The sequence below is a fragment of the Erinaceus europaeus genome, chromosome 3 (assembly GCF_950295315.1).
Source record: "Erinaceus europaeus chromosome 3, mEriEur2.1, whole genome shotgun sequence".
NCBI lineage: Eukaryota > Metazoa > Chordata > Mammalia > Eulipotyphla > Erinaceidae > Erinaceus > Erinaceus europaeus.
In genome coordinates this window covers 21,422,118-21,440,269 of record NC_080164.1, presented here as the reverse complement: position 1 = coordinate 21,440,269, position 18,152 = coordinate 21,422,118, and the positions used below count along the sequence as shown (strand labels likewise).

At 45.9% G+C, this 18,152-nt stretch overlaps 1 long non-coding RNA gene across 1 annotated transcript; it reads right to left on the bottom strand.

Moving 5' to 3' along the window:
- Positions 1-6,180: 6,180 nt before the first annotated feature.
- Positions 6,181-15,606, bottom strand: LOC132537456 (uncharacterized). The gene is made up of 3 exons (XR_009548889.1): positions 15,327-15,606; positions 14,230-14,430; positions 6,181-7,787 (listed from the first exon to the last, which is right to left on the bottom strand). It is a non-coding gene; the product is annotated as an uncharacterized LOC132537456 (long non-coding RNA).
- Positions 15,607-18,152: the final 2,546 nt, after the last annotated feature.

Genomic DNA, 18,152 nt, shown 5'->3' with positions numbered 1-18,152 from the left:
ACGGAACCATACTGGGGCACAGTATTCTGCAGTGGAATAGCATAATGCCAGAGATGATGATCGTAGTGTGGAAGCGCTCGCGCCCCATGAGGAGCTGGCCAGTCTTGCAATGATGTTATTCCTCGCGCCCACCTTTGCTGCAGTTTTTATGAGATGTTCGTGAAATGACAGGGTGCGATTGAGAGTAACGCCAAGATAGACTGGCTGGGCTTCATGCCAGATTCTCGTTTCTTTCCCTGGTCAGAAATTTGAGAACTTACTCCTGGAAGTGTTTCTGTAGTTTAAACAATTTCATACATGACTTTATATTCACACTTCTTTATTTATTTTGCAGTTTTTTTTCTGTCACAGTGACAGATATATGTCAAAGTTAGTTGTTCCATTTTAGTAATAAGCATAAATTTTTTTGTATATGCATCTGCATTCACAGTTTTACTTATAGTACATATATAAAATAATGATTAACTAGAGCATAGGATAAGAGGGGTACAATTCCACACAATTCCTACCCCCAGAGTTCCATATCCCAGCCCCTCCATTGGAAGCTTTCCTATACTTTATCCCTGTGGGAGTATGGACCTAGGATCATTATGGGGTGCAGAAGGTGGAAGGCCTGGCTTCTGTAATAGTTTCTCCCTGAACATGGGTGTTGACAGGTCCAGCTATGCTCCCAGCATGTTTCTGTGTTTCCCTAGTGGGGAAGTGCTCTGGAGAGGTGGGGTTATAGGACACGTTGGTGAGGTTGTCTGTCCAGGGAAATCTGGTTGGTGTCATGGTGGCTTTTACAACTTGGTGGCTGAAAAGCATTAAAATATAAAGCAAGGGGTTGTGTGGTGGCACACCAGGTTAAGCACACATAGTAAGATATAAAGCAAAACAAACTGTTAATAATCAGGAACCTAGAGGTAAGAATATAGCAGATGAGATTTGGGGTCTCCATTTTTGGAAAAAGCTAGGAAGTCTATTTTAGGTATATTCTATGGGGCCCATAACTACTAATTTTTGCCTGAGCCTGACAGCTAACATGCAGGTGGGCTACAGGTATTGTCTGTGGAGATGGTGTCAGAGTTGGAAATAGGACCAGGAAGCTGAATCAGGGAAAAGAGTAGCTCCCAAATATGGGAAAAGTATATACATACCATTAACTGTAAACCCGTTTTTATGATCTGGGCCCCATATTCAGCACAGGAGCCTGTGCAACCTCTGCATCCCTGTAGGTCTGAGCTCGCTTTCCATGGTCATAGCTAGGAACATTCTAGCCTGCACTCATTGCAGGACCCGTCCTCCTTGAGTGGCAGAGTATGTTGACCCAGCCTCCCTTCAGAGTGGGGCAGTCCCTACCATTGTTCCAAACTGAAAGCAAGGGCCACAAGAGAGTTTATGATGTTGTTCCTGATGGAGATGACCAGTGAAAGTGGAAAGAGGGATTATTTAGAGGTCTAGGCCCATCACGTCTATGTGGGAATCCCAGGATTCCCTGACTAGGGTCCTGGATGATGAGGTGGCCTAGTAGTGACCAAAAGAGCCATCATTAAAGTATGCCAGTCTCTTGTACTTATCCAGCTTTTGTAGTCTTTTTTTTTTTAGATTTATTCCCTTTTGTTGCCTTTTTTTATTATTGTTATAGTTATTGTTGTTGTTCTTAATGTCATCATTGTTGGATAGGACAGAGAGAAATGGAGAGAGGAGGGGAAGACAGAGGGGAGAGAGAAAGATAGATACCAGCAGACCTGCTTCACCGCTTGTGAAGTGACTTCCCTGCAGGTGGGGAGCAGGGCCTGAATCAGGATCCTTACTCCGGTCCTTGCGCTTTGCGCCATGTGCACTTAACCCACTGCGCTACCACCCGACTCCCTTTTGTAGTCTTTACTTTATGCGACAAGTTTAGCTTTAGAGTAATTGAGGGGCGTGAAACAGGAAGTAGGTCAAGAGGGTATCTAGGTTTAAGTAGAAAATATTTGATTAAATACTTTATGCTTTCTTTAAAAACCATATTTTCCCCAGTCCTGGAATCTCTGGGGCATGGCTCATTCTCCTTCATGCTTCTCTAGATCCACACCATTTAATACTACATCTGCTGATCAAATCAGTGCAACCAATGCCACCACCATATGTTTCACTTCAGATTGTGTCCAGAGATGCCAGGTGTGGGATGTCAACCCTTCAGCTCCCTTCCTCTGGTAAGACCTTTTTTAGGTCATAGCATTCCTTAATTCCATTTTGGATGGTGCACATCCTAACACAACCACAGAACCTAGGCATAGACCAGGGCCCATAAGACGGAACACATGTGCACATGTATCCATAAGTTAGGGGAAAATATATACTTTAAGGTAAACGTGCACAATACTTTGCAGTGACTCAATAAATGCAGCAAGCAAGATAGAAAGACCTAAATAATATACCTGTTTTATAAATGGAATCATTGGAGACACATTAGTGTTTTTGATATTTATCACCAAATTCCAAAAGAGTTATTTTGATTTTATACCTCTCACAATATTATCAAAGTACCAATGTTTTTTTCCTTCTAACACTATATTATTATTATTTTTAAGATGTTCACTAATTTGGAAAACAGAAAATAATATATCATTTCTTAAACTAGTTTGCACATACCATTACAAAATGTTTGAATCTTTCATTTATTTATTTATATAAATATTTATTTATATTTCTTCTATGACTATTTTTTAAATTTCTTTGTTGGGGAATTAATGTTTTACATTCGACAGTAAATACAATAGTTTGCACGTGCATAACATTTCCCAGTTTTCCCTATAACAATACAACTCCCACTAGGTCCTCTGTCATCCTTTTCGGACCTGTATTCTCCCCCTCCCCCACTGATCCATTGTATATATAGACCACAACTTGCTCAACCACTCATCTGTTGTTGGACACCTGGGTTGCTTCCAGGTTTGGGCTATTACAAATTGTGCTGCTAAGAACACATCCTTAGGATATATCCCCAGGAGACGAATTACAGGATCATAAAGTAGGTGCAACATACCAATTCCAGTTCAGATTCTACTTGTGTTTTCTTTTCTGATCTTGTTTTTCAACTTCTGCCTTGTTGGGTAGTATGCCAGCTCCCCCTGGCTTCTGCTTAACCAAGCACCAGTATGCCTGTATAGGGATTGGTTTGATCCCATTCAAAGTGGTCTATTTACATGGTTTGATCCCATTCAAAGCAGTCTATTTACATAAATCACTTTTACATAAAGCACCACTCCCTCCAGGGCATTAGTGGTTCAGTGATAGAATTCTTGCCTGCTCCACCCCCTATCCTTGTCATACCCTGATTTTCACTAGTCACTTTTCTCTCCACCCTCTCTGTGTCGCATCCTGTTCCCACCCTACTGGGCTAGTATATTTATAAGGACAAGATTGTTTGTAGTAGTTGAGTTTAGCTTAGCTTGGTATAGATTGCGCTGCGTCCTGCATGAATAAAGAGATACTGCGTACACCCCAGCCATGAGTCCCTGGTTGTCTGTTACCCGCCCGTGAAGCCAGCCCGTCAAAAACAACACTGCCTGAGAGTGAAATCATCCCATATTTATCCTTCTGTTTCTGACTTATTTCACTTGACATTAACATGAATTTTTCAAGGTCTACCCAAGATCGGCTGAAAATGGTGAAGTCACCGTTTTAAATAGCTGAGTAGTATTCCATTGTATATATAGACCACAACTTGCTCAGCCACTCATCTGTTGTTGGGCACCTGGGTTGCTCCCAGGTTTTGGCTATTACAAATTGTGCTGCTAAGAACATATATGTGTTGGATAGTATGCCAGCTCCCCCCGGCTTAAACACCAGTATGTCTGTATGAGATTAATTTGATCCCATTCAAAGCTATGGTCTATTTACATAAATCACTTTTACATTTACATAAAGTACCACCTTCCCTCCAGGGCATTGGTGGTTTAGTGGTAGAATTCTCACCTGCTCCGCCCCCTCTCCTTGTCACACCCTGATCTTCCACCAGTCACTTTTCGCTCCACCCTCTCTATGTCACATCCTGTTTCCACCCTACTTGGAGAGTATAAAAACAGCTGCTCTTCTGATTAAAGACACTTGGAAATTGCTTTCCAGCTCCGAGAGTTCCAGAGTGTATCTCCTGCGAAGTTAGTGCGGCAGGAGTTCCTGATCCCTCTCCCACGCAGCAGCCTAGATCGGCTCCAGTTGAGTTCTCTCCAACCCAGAGAGCACTAGCTCGGGAAGAAGCACCCTCAGGCTATCCTGCATATATGTACACAGATCTTTTTGGATGGGTGTGTTGAGTTCCTTAGGATATATCCCCAGGAGAGGAATTACAGGATCATAAAGTAGGTCCATTTCTAACCTTCTGAGAGTTCTCCAGACTGTTCTCCACAGAGGTTGGACTAATTTACATTCCCACAAGCAGTGCAGGAGGGTTCCTTTGTCCCCACACCTCTCCAGCATTTGCCACTGTTACCTTTTCTGATGTATGACATTCTCACAGAAGTGAAGTGTTATCTTATTATTGTCTTTATTTGCATTTCTCTGACAAAGACTTGGAGCATTTTTTTCATGTGCTTCTCAGCCTTTTGTATCTTTTCTGTGGTGAATATTCTGTCCATGTCCTCTCCCCATTTTTGGATGGGGTTATTTTTATTCTTGTGGCTGAGTTTGGCAAACTCTTTATATATTTTGGTTATTAGCCTCTTGTCTGATGTATCTGTTCTTAGCTCAGCTATTTCAGCTTTCAGCTCTCTCATAACCTTGAGATAATTAGTGTTTTTTCCAGAGTTTCATTTGTTGTTTCTGCATTTCTGATGACAATTCTTTCAAACTTTTTACTCACTCCTGTGATTATTTCCTTAACTAGTGTTTGGAAGCTGACCTCATTATTTTGTACTTCAACCTTTGGGGGGCTTTTAGCTGGACTCTTTTTAAAAATTTTTTTATTAATTTTTTATTTTTTAGAGAGATGCAGAGAGAGAGAGACACACACAGAGAAACACCAGAGCACTGCTCAGCTCTGGCTTATGGTGGTGTGGGGGATTGAACCTGGGACTTAGGAACCTCAGGCATGAGAGTCTGTTTGCATAACCATTATGCTGTCACCCTCACCCTTTAGCTGGACTCTTATCCTGGTTCATTTATCCAATATTTCTTCTTATTGGTTTAACCATTCTATATAGTATGTTATGAGGTTCAAATTACTGATCACTCTTGCCTGGATTGACTTGTGTCTAAGTAAGGTAATTAAAGAGTCCACAGTTGTGGAAATTGACAGTTTCAATATTATTTTAATCCCTGAGTTGAAGCACAATAGCTTAAAAGCCTTTTTTGTTCTTTTTCTTCCCTGTAGGGTATGGGAGCCTGAGGCCTGTTAAACTATAAGTAGGCTTCTTAGCTTAATCCCTCACTCCTGACTAAGAGATAAAGCAGGATGGGGCAGAGATAGTCCAGTGGTTATGCAAAAAGACTCTCACAGCCCCACTGGTAGGCCACTGAGATATAGATCTTCTCCTGAGTTTCCTAGTTAGTTCTCAGTCCCCTGGTGTCAGCACAGTGTCTCCCCCCTGCTGCTCCAGCTTCTGAGGGCAGTAGCAATGGAGACTCACAGTTGCATTTGATGAGTCTTAGGGGAGTCATCTCCTCTCTTTAGCTGTCTTTTTGTTGATGAAACAGACTGGAGATGGTGTCTCAACTGGTAAACTGTTGGACTGTTAGTAGCCACTTAATCTCTCCCTATGTTCCTTTCTGTCCACGAGCCACACATATTTGCACTCACCGGTGATTTGGTGGGTTCCTGAAGTCATTCTCGTCCTGTCTTGTTCATCCTTTATTTTTTATACAACATCTGGTATTTTACTCATTCTGTGAAAGAGTTTCTTGCCTTTACAATAAGGACATTAAACTTCTGTTTGTGTGTTTATTATTCAGAATTTTTAAGAACATTTTTTTTGCTTCCAGGGTTATTGCTGGGGCTCAGTGTCTGCACCATGAATCTACTGCTCCTGGAGGCCATTTTTCCCCCTTTTGTTGCCTTTGTTGTTGTAGCCTTGTTGTGGTCATTATTGTTATTGTTGATGTTATTCATTGTTGGATAGTACAGAGAGAAATGGAGAGAGTAGGGGAAGGCAGAGATGGGGAGAGAAAGACAGACACCTGCAGACCTGCTTCACCACCTGTGAAGTGACTCCCCTGCAGGTGGGGAGCTGGGGGCTCGAAATGGGATCTTTACTCCAGTCCTTGAGCTTTGCACCATGTGCATTTAACCCGCTACGCTACGCCCAACCCTCAAATTTTTTTATTGCCTTCTACCTTTTCCATAGTACAAGAACAGTAGGATATTGTAAAATCAGAATTTCACTATAGCCATAAATAAATTCTGGAGGACTAGTGTATTAACATTTAATCTTTCTATCCAAGAATATGGCATGACTTTCTACATATCAAGTATCTTCTACATCTCTGTAAACATAATTTCTGTCAGATGCATCAAAAAATGTCTCCTTTAAGATTATTCTCAGTCGTTTTACATTTTTATTGTTATTATGAATGACCTATTTCAATTATGATAATTCCTATTTATTGTCTTATGTATAGGAATACCAGTACTTTAAGAGTATTTATTGGGGGTTAGCTGATGCATTTGGTTTAGTGTACATGTTACCATGCACCAGGACCTAGGGTTAAGTCCCTGCTCCCCACCTGCTTGGGGAAAGTTTCACAAGCAGTGAAGCAATACTGCAGGTATCTCTATTTCCCTCTTTTGCATTTCTCACTCCTCTCTTAACTTCTCTCTGTCCTATAAAATAAAGGAAAAATCTATCTTATATACAGTAATTTTACTTAATACTCATTAGCTCTATAATTTAACTTCAGTTTTCTGGTTATATAAAGGACATCAATTTGTAGTTTTTTCCCTCTCTTTGTTAGCATAGTTTTGGTTTGCAATTGTGCTTCATATTTTGGTCAGACTTTTCAGAATAATGTTAACAATAAAAAGGAAGCATTATTGTTTTTCTCTCTAGTCTAGTATTATTTGGAAATGTACTTGGAGTCTTTTTTTTTTTCTCCCTCTGTTGTCTCGTAGTTGTGATCTCTTTCATAGCTTTTCTTTTCCCTCTTGGTCAGAAACCAAATCCACCTGCCAGCCAAGCAATGGGCATGATCCACACTCTGATGGACAGGTACACGCCTTTGTGTTTGTGGAGTCCAGCTGCCTCTCACACCTGATGGAGCTCTTTTTCTCAGAAGACTGAGTAGCTGATGATGTTACTGATACAACCTGAGGCCATTGAAGGGATGCCAGGCTTGGGGCATCATCTGGGGGAAGTCTGTGGGTACCCAGCCACAAGAAAGAGCATGAGGCACCATTGAGGGTCTTCTCTCAGTGTGTTTCCTTTACAGGAAGGGCCAGAATTCACATGAAAGAGGCTGAGGTTTAACTGACAGGCAGCTCCCCGGGAGTCAGCTGGCAGATGAAGCTGCCAGAAGTGATGATGAGATTGAGCAGCTTGAAGCGAAACAGAGATGACAACAATCAGCAGCAAGGAGAGCTGGTATATGACAAGCTTCGTGCACAAGTTCTCACCTGCATTTCTCACTTTGTCTTCTCAGCTGCCATCCAGAGTGTCATTTCTCTTCCTGGCATGAGAGACTGAAGCGAGAACCCAGGCTGAGGTGCAGTAGGGAGGCCAGACCCTGTTCTCCTGCAGTAGAAGGACTTCAGGGGGGGGGGGAGTGACTGAGGGGTGTCACTGTGCTGTGTTGTCAATAACTTCATTCTTAGCAGTTACTTCTTTACCCTTTATTTTAGATAAAGACAAAAAGAAATCAAGAGGGGAGGGTGAGATAGATAGAGAGAGAGAGACCTGAAACTCTGCTTTACCACTCATGATGCTTCCCCCTTGCAAGTGGGGGCTGGGAGGCTTGAACCTGGGTCCTTGTGCATTGTAATGTGTGTGCTGACCAGGCACATCACCACCAACCCTTTCTTTTTTCTTTTTCTCTTCTATCCTTTCTTTTCTTTTCTCTTTTTTTTTTTTTAAGGAAAGGGAGAAGTTAAGAAAGAAGGGGAGATAGAGAGGGAGAGACACCTGCAGCACTGCTTCACCACTCATGAAGCTCCCCCTTGCAGGTGAGGACTCAAACCTGTTTCTTTGAGCAGGGTAATGTGTGTGCCACCGCCCATCCCTGGAAAAGGCATTTCAGCCTGAGGCCTTGCTGGGCTCCCATGGGGAAACTGGAGCCCACACAACTGCACTGAGGGGGCTATTTTCTGCCAGTAGAGAAACCCCAAGTTAAGGCAATGGCCAGGTGAGTGAGTGATTTCACTGCTGAGGCCAGGAAGTTCTTTGACCAGCAGCCCATGGACCTCTGTCTGAAGATGATATCATTAGCCCTGGTGATTGGGACAGTGTGGGGACTGGCAGCTCTCCTGGCCTCATCTCTGCTGACTGCATCTTGGACCTTCTGGGAAGAGCATTCGGAAGTCACTCATCTTTCCCCCCTGGGCTCAGTCACTGTTTATCAACAGGATTTCTCTTTCCACAGAAATCTTGCCCATATGCCTTAGCAGGGAAGACCAAAACCAAACTTCTCTCTCTGATCAGCAGTGTTCCATGGTGTGGGCATCATGAGGGCAGACTTTCTGTCTAGTCATAGGCCAGAAGGAAACAGAAAGAGAAACCCAGAGGGGCAGCTGGTGAAGGCAGCCAGCTAAGACCCTGGGGGTAATCATGCTGGAGGAAGAGGAAGAGGAGGCACAGCTAAAAGTCTTCCCACAGTGGGAGGACTGATCTGGACAGGCTTGCTAATGCCAGGAACAAAATTAACACAGAGGCAGGAAACAGGAGATATGGCCTCTGAGACACACAGAGAGAGGGGAGCCTGGACATCTGGCAGGGAACCAGAGCAGGAGGGCAAATGGAAGGGGAAATCAAATCACGCTGGAGACTTTTCATTTTGCTTGTTTTCTCTTTGGACAGGCTGACCTATCTCTTCTTACCATTTGCAGTTGTTCTGGGCACAGAGTGGTTTTGCTGGCCTCTAATGTCTCCTTGAATGGCATGCATGAAACCCTCAAACAGGAATGAGGACTGTGAGCAGTGCTCATGGGCTCCTGAAGCCTCTCACCTGACTCCTCAACTAGACACCCCTCCCCCCATTTCACTGCCTGTAGTGCCCACAGGGGCAGCCTTTCAGGTAAGGAGCTTTCTTTTTTTCTTTTTAAGGATTTTTTATTTTATTTTGTATATTTTTGTTTATTAGTGGCTAGAGAAATTGAGAGGGGAGAGGAAGAAAGAGAGGGAGACAAGAGAGACACCTGGAGACCTGCTTCACCACTCATGAAACTTTCCCCCTGCAGGTGGGACCAGGGGCTTGAACCTGGATCTTGGTGCATTGTCATGTGTGCACTTAAACAGGTGTGCTACTGTCTGGCCCAGGTAAGTGGTTTTCCATTGAAATGTTAATGTGAATGCTTGTAGTCAGAGCTGGCCCATCAGAGTGCTTTCCAGGGCCCTGGGGAATGAGGTTTTTGACTGGAGGGAGAAGGAGAGCTGGAGAGGGTGTACTGAGCTTTGTGGGAGGCACAGGATGTGCAGTCACCTAGAGTCCCCGAGGGAAGAGTGCTGGGACTAAGTGGCTCACATACCGATACGCATTTTCTCCCTGGTCTGCAGGCTAGAGGTCCCAGATCAACGTCTGGGAGGGTTAGTTTCTGGTGGGGGTCCTTTGCCTGGCTTGGTGATTGATGTTTGTCTTTTCACTGGATGATAAATAGGGTCAGAGGAGAGAGACAGAGAGAGGGAGATGAAGAGGAAGAGGGAGAAAGAAAGAGAAGAATAGGGCCAGACAAAGGCAAGGCAGGGGAGGAAACAGAGAGAAGACACTGACATTTCTTCTAATAAGGGCACTAATCCTATTGGATCAGGGCCTCATCCTTAGGACCTCACCTTTTCTTTCTCTAAACACACCACAGGAAGGGGAAGTGGCAGTTAGGACTTCAGCATATGAATTTGGGGAGAAATATACATATCCACTTCATCACAACCATTTTATTTATCAGTATTCAACAAATGAGCAAGGTACAGGCTCGCACACAGATCAAAATGTGAGAGATCAAATGAAAAGGAGGGAATGGCCTCCAGCAATGATGGAATTGTTCAGGCACCGTGCCCCCTGTTAACTCTAGTGTTAAAAATTAATGGGGGGTGGGGTGGGGTGGTGATCACATGGTGGTACATCTGGTAGAATGATGATGTCATTAATACAATACACAGGGATTCTGATGATGTCATTAATACAATACACAGGGATTCTGGTTCAAGCCCTAGGTCTCCACCAGCAGGGGGAATGTCGGGATAACCTGAGGGTGCTTCTTCCCGAGCTAGTGCTCTCTGGGTTGAGGGATCAGGAACTCGTGCCGCACTAACTTCTCAGGAGATACACTCTGGAACTCTCGGAGCTGGAAGGCAATTTCCAAGTGTCTTTAATCAGAAGAGCAGCTGTTTTTATACTCTCCAAGTAGGGTGGAAACAGGATGTGACATAGAGAGGGTGGAGCGAAAAGTGACTGGTGGAAGATCAGGGTGTGACAAGGAGAGGGGGCGGAGCAGGTGAGAATTCTACCACTAAACCACCAATGCCCTGGAGGGAAGGTGGTGCTTTATGTAAATGTAAAAGTGATTTATGTAAATAGACCATAGCTTTGAATGGGATCAAATTAATCTCATACAGACATACTGGTGTTTAAGCCAGGGGGAGCTGGCATACTGTCCAACAGGGGAAAGCTCCCCAAACAGTGAAGCATGTCTGCAGGTCTCTCTATCTCTATCTTTGCCTCTCTCTCAATCTCTATCTCCATTCAAAATAAATAAATAAAATGATAAAATACTAAAAAAAAAAAAAATAAGAGGGGGCCTGAGGACATCTCGAGGGCCAAATGTTTAATTTGTCCCACCTTAGCCCTCCAGGGCAGAACTGCCCACCCCTCCCACCAGGTGCTCTATGAAAACTTGTTTAAATGACTTGAATCTATCACTCTTCAATCTCCCTTGTAAATCTTACTCCTGACCCTCAAAACAATCAATGGAAAGAAATAGAATCGATCTAACTATTAGGGGGTGTAATTGGTTTTGTACTAAATCTCCCTACCCCAAGGTAGCTAAACTGATTCTGAACACAAAGATTCTGTAGACTCTGGTTTGGCCTTTTTTTTTGGGGGGGGGGGTGAGGGTGGGTTGTGTTCTGTAAATGTAGTCAGAGGGTTTCTGAGTCTGGATTTTTCTTTCAGTGCTGTGTTGGTGACTTTTATCTCCACAGAAATGCCGGTTTCCTCTTTGTTCACATCCCTCTATGCTGTGTAGTGGTCCTCTGCTGTGTGAGTGTACCCAATATTAGTGGGCCATGTTCACAGAAATGTGGCTATGCATGTTTTGAGGGAGGCTATTCTGAAGGGTGCCATTGTGATCATTTGTTGAAGAAGTTTTCTGACCCCAGACTTCATGATACTTGTTATTAGAAATCCTTTGCCTCCATGCTTGCTAAATATATGTTAGCTTGTTGTTTGTCTGCCAGGTACTTCTTCTGAACAAAAATACCACAAAGCCTGTTCTTCAGGCTATGTCCCTTATTACAAAATCCTGCAAGGTTTGCGATGTCAAAGAGTATCTGGCCCACAGACCAGTGGTGTATTGCCGGGATAGCCTGAGGGTACTTCTTCCCGAGCCGGTGCTCTCTGGGTTGGAGAGAATTCAACTGGAGCTGATCTAGGCTGCTGTGTGGGAGAGGGATCAGGAACGCGTGCTGCACCAACTTCCGCAGGAGATACACTCTGGAACTCTCGGAGCCGGAAAGCAATTTCCAAGTGTCTTTAATCAGAAGAGCAGCTGTTTTTATACTCTCCAAGTAGGGTGGAAACAGGATGTGATATAGAGAGGGTGGAGAGAAAAGTGACTGGTGAAAATCAGAGTGTGACAAGGAGGGGGCGGAACAGGCGAGAATCCTATAACTGAACCACCAATGCCCTGGAGTGCTTTATGTAAAAGTGATTTATGTAAATAGACCAAACCTTTGGATCAGTAAATCCCTATATAGGCATATGGATAAGAAGAAGCCAGGGGGAGATGGCAACTACCCAACAGTGTATTTCACAAATTCAGTTACCTAGAATTCTGACATCTGGCTACTGCCCTGAGGGTCTGGAGACTGTGCATGGGATAACTGGAATAAATCCAATATCTTGTGCATCGAAGGAATGTACCTGACACAATTTGGACAATGGCAGTTTTAAGTATCCTCGCCTATACTCTGATGCCTTCCCCCATAAAATTCTATTCTGATCTTTACCTATGTGATACATAACCACCTGTTATTTGTGCCTTGACATTGACTCCTGATGTACTTTTCACTTAAAACACATCTTTAATCTTCCTCGTTACTTTTTGATGTAATGCATAATTTGACTAATAAATACTACTGGAAGTTTAGGATGGAAGGCTCACATTTGACACTGCCCCAGCTCAGAAAGTCTTGTATGTGTCCCATCTGACCTGTTCAGATCAACTGTATGGGGACTGAAGTTACTCTTGCAACCCTGAGATGCATCTAATCTAAGGGTCCTGGCAACTGGCTAAGGTTCTCTACCAGCGAGGTTGCCACAATCATTCTTAATTATACTTTTTGGTGCATACGTTGTGAATATTTATGCTGTATAATGCCTGGGGCTCTCATGTCCTAGAGTATATCTCTGGTATTATATTTAGTGCTTATTGTGAAGCAGTTTTCCTAAAAAATATTTGAGGAAACATCTCTTAGTACCATGCTGGGACTTTACTTCTCAGGGCTCACTTTTTGAGAGAGAGAGAGAGAGAGAGAGAGAGAGAGAGGGAGAGAGAACACTCCAGCACGAAAACTTCCCCAAAGCAGTGGAGTCTGGGCTCAAACCTAGGTTGCATGCACAGTGAAGCAGGTATACTGTTTAGGTGCTATTTTGCTGATCCAGGGTTTATTTATTTTTCTCAAAGAGAGGATAAGAGAGACAGAGATTTATACGAAAGAAAGAAGGACCAGACCTGTTCATCTCCGACTTACGGTGGCCGCAGGAATTGAACCTGGGGCCTCTGGAGACTCAGGCATTTGAGTCCTGTGCTCTCATGCTACACCTGATCCTGCCAGTGCTGAAACATGTTTCTTATGGGTTGACTGTTCCCATAGAGAGACCGGAAACCTCTGTGTTGGTGAGGGAAGGGGTCTTGTGGGCTTGGGGAGAGGAGGGCACTGTGGTGTCTCCACAGAAAGGGGCTGAAGCCCAGGTTTGCCATGAAGCTTTGAGGGGGAGTGAAGCCAGTTAGACCTGAGTGGGGCAACAGGGGAGAGAACCCCCACCACCATCAGCCTGAACCAGTAAGAGGAACTTTTATACTCTCTCTTAACCAAATGTATTTGAGAGTATTGAGGAAGGAGAAATCTCAGAAAGGCCTGTCTTTTACAAATGTGGGAGGGGGACCGGGTGGTGGTGCACCCAGTGAAGTGCACACATTACTGTGTGCAAGGACCCAGGTTCAAGCCCCTAGTCCCTACCTGCAAAGGGAGGAGGTCCCCCCATATCTCCCCCTCCTTCCTCAATTTCTCTCTTTCCTATCAAATAAAATAAAGAAAAAATATTTAAAAGACAGGGAAAAGGCTGGGGAGATAGGCCAGTGGGAGAACACAGGACTTGTGCACCTGAAGCCCCGCACACCTGAGGCCCCAGAGGCCCCAGAGGCCCCAGGTTCAGCCCCCAGCACCCTCACAGGTGAGTGGTACTCTACTGTCTCTGTCACTTTCTCTTATGAAAATATAAGAAACCTTTTGGTTTCACTAAAAAGCGTGGAAAGTGGAGACTACTTTGACTCGCTGCTTCCCTCTGTTGCCTGGTCTGGGAACTGCAAGACAGGAAGAGTGAGAGGAATGAGGAACCAGTAGGTGTTTGTTTATAGGGCAGACAGGGAAGGGGGTGGTGCTACAGAGATGCCCACTGTGCTCACCCTCTCAGGTCTGAGGGTCAGCTCAAAGTGCTTTCCAATTTGAGTTAAACTTTCTGCCGGGAGTGATGCTCTGTCTGGCTTCCCGGGAGGTGCAAGGCATGTCCCTGGCCATGGAGAAATTGCCTTTGCTCTTTGGACATCTAGGCGGTGACTCTCAAGCACATGGGGGTGTCCATCCTTCTGTGCAGAGCCCTGGGCTGGGGTGGTGGGGAGCTCACCAGCCAAATCCAGCCCCCTGTGGCAGGATCACCACCAGTAGCAGCCCAGTGGCCCCATGTCTACAGCCAAGGTGGAGCTTCCTGCCTCTGTTGCCCATCTTCCCCCTCCCATCCCTTGGCTCCTTGAGGGACCCTCCTTTCTCTGCAAAGGTGTTGAGGCTGAGAGAAGTCATCCCGTCTAGCTCTGGGATCTTCCCAAGCCTGAACACAACACAACACAGTGCAACACAACACAAGGGAAACATGAGAGAAAAAGAGGAGAGCGGGTGGGGGGGAGGCTTAGATACTATAATGGTTATGCAAAGAGATTCTCATGCTTGAGGATCCACACACACACCACCATAAGTCATAGCTGATCAGTGTTCTGATTTGAAACAAACAACAACAAAAACCAAGCAAGCAAAAGCGAGAGAGAAGGGGAATGTATTTATGATATGTGCACCCCTTTTTCATGTATTTTTTTTGGGGGGGGCGTGGGGACTCTGAGGGCCTCCCCATGTGGTCTCCTGTGCATCTATAAGTAGCTTAGCTCATGATGAAGACTTAGGAAAACAGCAAGGGAGGGTGAGTTAGGCAGTGCCCCCCAAAGGGCCTAGGAGAAACAGGGGTGCATCCCTGAGTCCTGCCCTCTGCCTGCCCAGCTCCTCTCGGAGATGCCTATCCCTCACAGCTCACCCCCATCCTGCCTTCAGTGCCATCCTCCCCATAAAATCAGCCTTTTTCCAGAGGCAGTTTTGGGGTTTGGTGGGCTTTGACTCCCCTGCAAAAGTTAATGTTGGCTTTACTTGCATCCACCTCGTCCCTTCAACCCTCAAGGCCCAAGATTCCTGGGAAACTCCTTTTCTCCTGGAAGCTGACTTGACTTTGCTCCTTGGGGTGCTCTGCCCTGGATTCCACCCCACTTCCAGGAATGAGTGCTAGAGCATGTCTGGGTAAGAAGGGGGTGCTGGGGAGGAGGCCCCCGGAAGCAAGCCTCAACCCACAGGTTCTCAGGGGTCTCTGAGATCACAGCAGGGGGGTGGGAGAGCGACATTTCACAGCAGCCTTCACAACCTTCATTTGGCCTCATGTGAGGAGGGGGCGCCCTCAGTCTTTACATCTCAGCCATGAAGCAACTTCCATTCATTGCTTTCTCCAATCAGCAAACAGGGACCAAGCACCCACTCACTCAGAGGACAATGAATCCTGGAAAAAGAAAAAGATCGAAATCACTCTTACCCACAATAGCTCATAATCAGGTCCCATTCTTCACTGTCTCCTGAGAGGTGACGGATGGAGAGGAGCGTGGGGTCTTCTGTTCAAAACACAATTGAAACACGGCTGGATGTCTGAATCATAGCTTTCAAGAGCCTTCCAGGTCATTAATCCAGTGCGATCATTTTCTCTTTCAAGGCCGGGTTCTGATCAGAGTACAAAGGTGAGCTGTGGGTTCTCATCTGCTTGATAAACACCCACCAAACACCTGACAACAGTTTCAGAGTGTCCCGTGTTACCACATCTGAACCAACAGTGAGAGGCTGGGCATCAGCAGTGAGAAATGACGGGTGACACCTCTGGGTCTTTTGGACACACTCATGTGACAAACGTGAAGGGTCTGCAAAAGGCTGAGGAGGCAGCATGATGGTCATGTAAACAGACTCTATGCCTGAGGTTCCTAGGTCCCAGGTTCAGTCCCCTGCACCATCACAAGCCAGAGCTGAGCAGTGCTCCGGTGTCTCTCTGTACCTCTCTTTCCCTTTCTGTACCTTACTCTCTGCACCTCTTTTTCATTAAAATAAATAAAATATTTTTTAAAAGAGTCCAAAGAAAAAAAAAGGGAAAAAATAGGTCAATTAGACATAGAAATTCTGCTGCATTAAGATAGATTCTTAGTGATGGACTCATGGACCACAGTATAACCCTGGGAGATTTCCCCTGAGCCCAGCTCTGAGGAGCAGGCATGGACTTGCCTGTGAAGGACACCCATGAGTCTCTGAGGCTGAAGACATGTGCTGTGTGCTGAGCTGCCCCCTCCACTGTTCTCACAGACACATAAATGTGGCCGGGTTTCACTAAGACTTAATTCACAAGCCATTCTTCCGAATCTCTTCACACCATCATCTCTAAGTGGCCAGCTCAGAAAAGGTCACTCAGCCACATGGCAAAGAGGTGACAAACCCAGCCAGGGTGTTCTCACTGTAGACCCTGCACTCCACAGCCACCGTCCCCTGCCAATGACACCGAAGAGCCCAGCTGCCACCCGAGATAAATCAGGCAGGGCAGAGCGTCTGTCTTGTTCTCTTATTCTGACTGTCAAGAGCGTGGAATTGATTGTCTTCCCAACTTGCTGCTCTTTATCATGCAGACAGAGCCGCTGCCTGGCGCCTGGCTCTCTCGGCCCGGTCTACCCCAGACGGCTTAGAGGACGGTGGCCTGGTGCCAGGGGCTCTGCACATCAATCACTGCAGGGGAATGGTTCTTAGGAGCCAGGAGATTCTTAGTTTTCATGGCTCCTTCCCAGACCTGTCTCCACCTGCAGCTGGACCAAGGCCTGAGCTGTGCCCAGCATATAGAAGATCCTCAGAAAACATCAGGGCAGAGACTCAAGGGCTGGGAGATTCAGATATTTGGCTAGGGATAGCCCCAGTTGTATGCCAGGTGGTCAGTGCCCAGAGGCCCCTCAGGACCAGGGCCCCCCTTTCTCTGTCAGCATCTCCCCCACGCTAGGGGAGGCTACGTGGCTGAGAGAGAGAAGATGCTATTTGCGCCTGACTCAGGGAGCAAGACAGAGCAAACTTTCAGGGATCCCAGGAAGGCAGTTTAGTGCAGACATCCAGTCCCCAGGTGCATGCGAGGAAGATCAAAGTCTTTATAAAGATGGACTCACCTATTTTCAGGAAATAGAGAGAGACAGGGAGAGGGAGGAGGAGAGGGAGAGAGGAAGAGGAAGAGGGAGAGGGAGAGAAGGAGAGAGGGAGAGAGGAAGAGAGGAAGAGGAAGAGGGAGAGGGAGAGAGAGAGAGAGAGAGACAGAGAGAGGGAGAGAGGGAGAGGGAGAGAGAGGGAGAGAGACCAGAGCACTACCCAGCTTTGGAAGATTGTGGTACCAGGGATTGAACCTGGGACCTCAGGCCTATAAGCCTGGTGAGTGACTGCTGGAATGTCTCTCTGGCCCCTTAGCATTGGCTCTTTTTTGTTATTGTTGTGCTGAGATCACACCCATTCTGGGCCAACTTTCCCTTCTTCCCTCCCTCCTTCCTTCCCCCCTTTTTTTTTCTTCCTTTCTTTCCTGGATAGAGACAGAGAGAAACTGAAAGGGAAGGAAAGGATAGAGAGGGAGAGACACTTGCAGCACTGCTTCACTGCTCATGAAGTCTCCCCTCTGCAGATGGGGGCCTGGGGCTTGAACCCTAGTCCTTGTACACTGTGACATGTGCGCTCTTCTTGGTGCATCCCCTCCCGGCCCCCTTTCTCATTCTTTTTCACTTCAGATAGAGAAGAGAGAGGCACAGAGATGGAGAAGAGGTACCATGGCACTGCTCCCCCACAGAGCTTCTCAGGTGTTGTGGCTTCCCCTGTAGTGATGGGGCTTGAGCCTGGGACCTTGTCCTTAGTGAAGCACAGTCTCACTGGGTGAGCTGTTTCCCTGTCCCTAGAGTTCATTTTATGGGCCTGTCATAACACTGCTCTGCTAGTGACAGTAACAGTCCTTTGTGGAGAGCAACTGGGAACAAACCAATGACACCCCAGCAGACAAGTCTGCCCCCCCCAACCAGGGTACAGACAGAGAACTAGGCCTCATTCAGGAATTTGGAGAGTGAGGGGGTCTTACAATGGGCTCCTTGGCCTCCAGACTGGCCATGAGATGGGGGTTCAGGTTCCAGGAGACCTCAGGTGTGACCCAGCAGGTACAACAGGGAGGGCTAGAGCCAGGGCTCACATCTG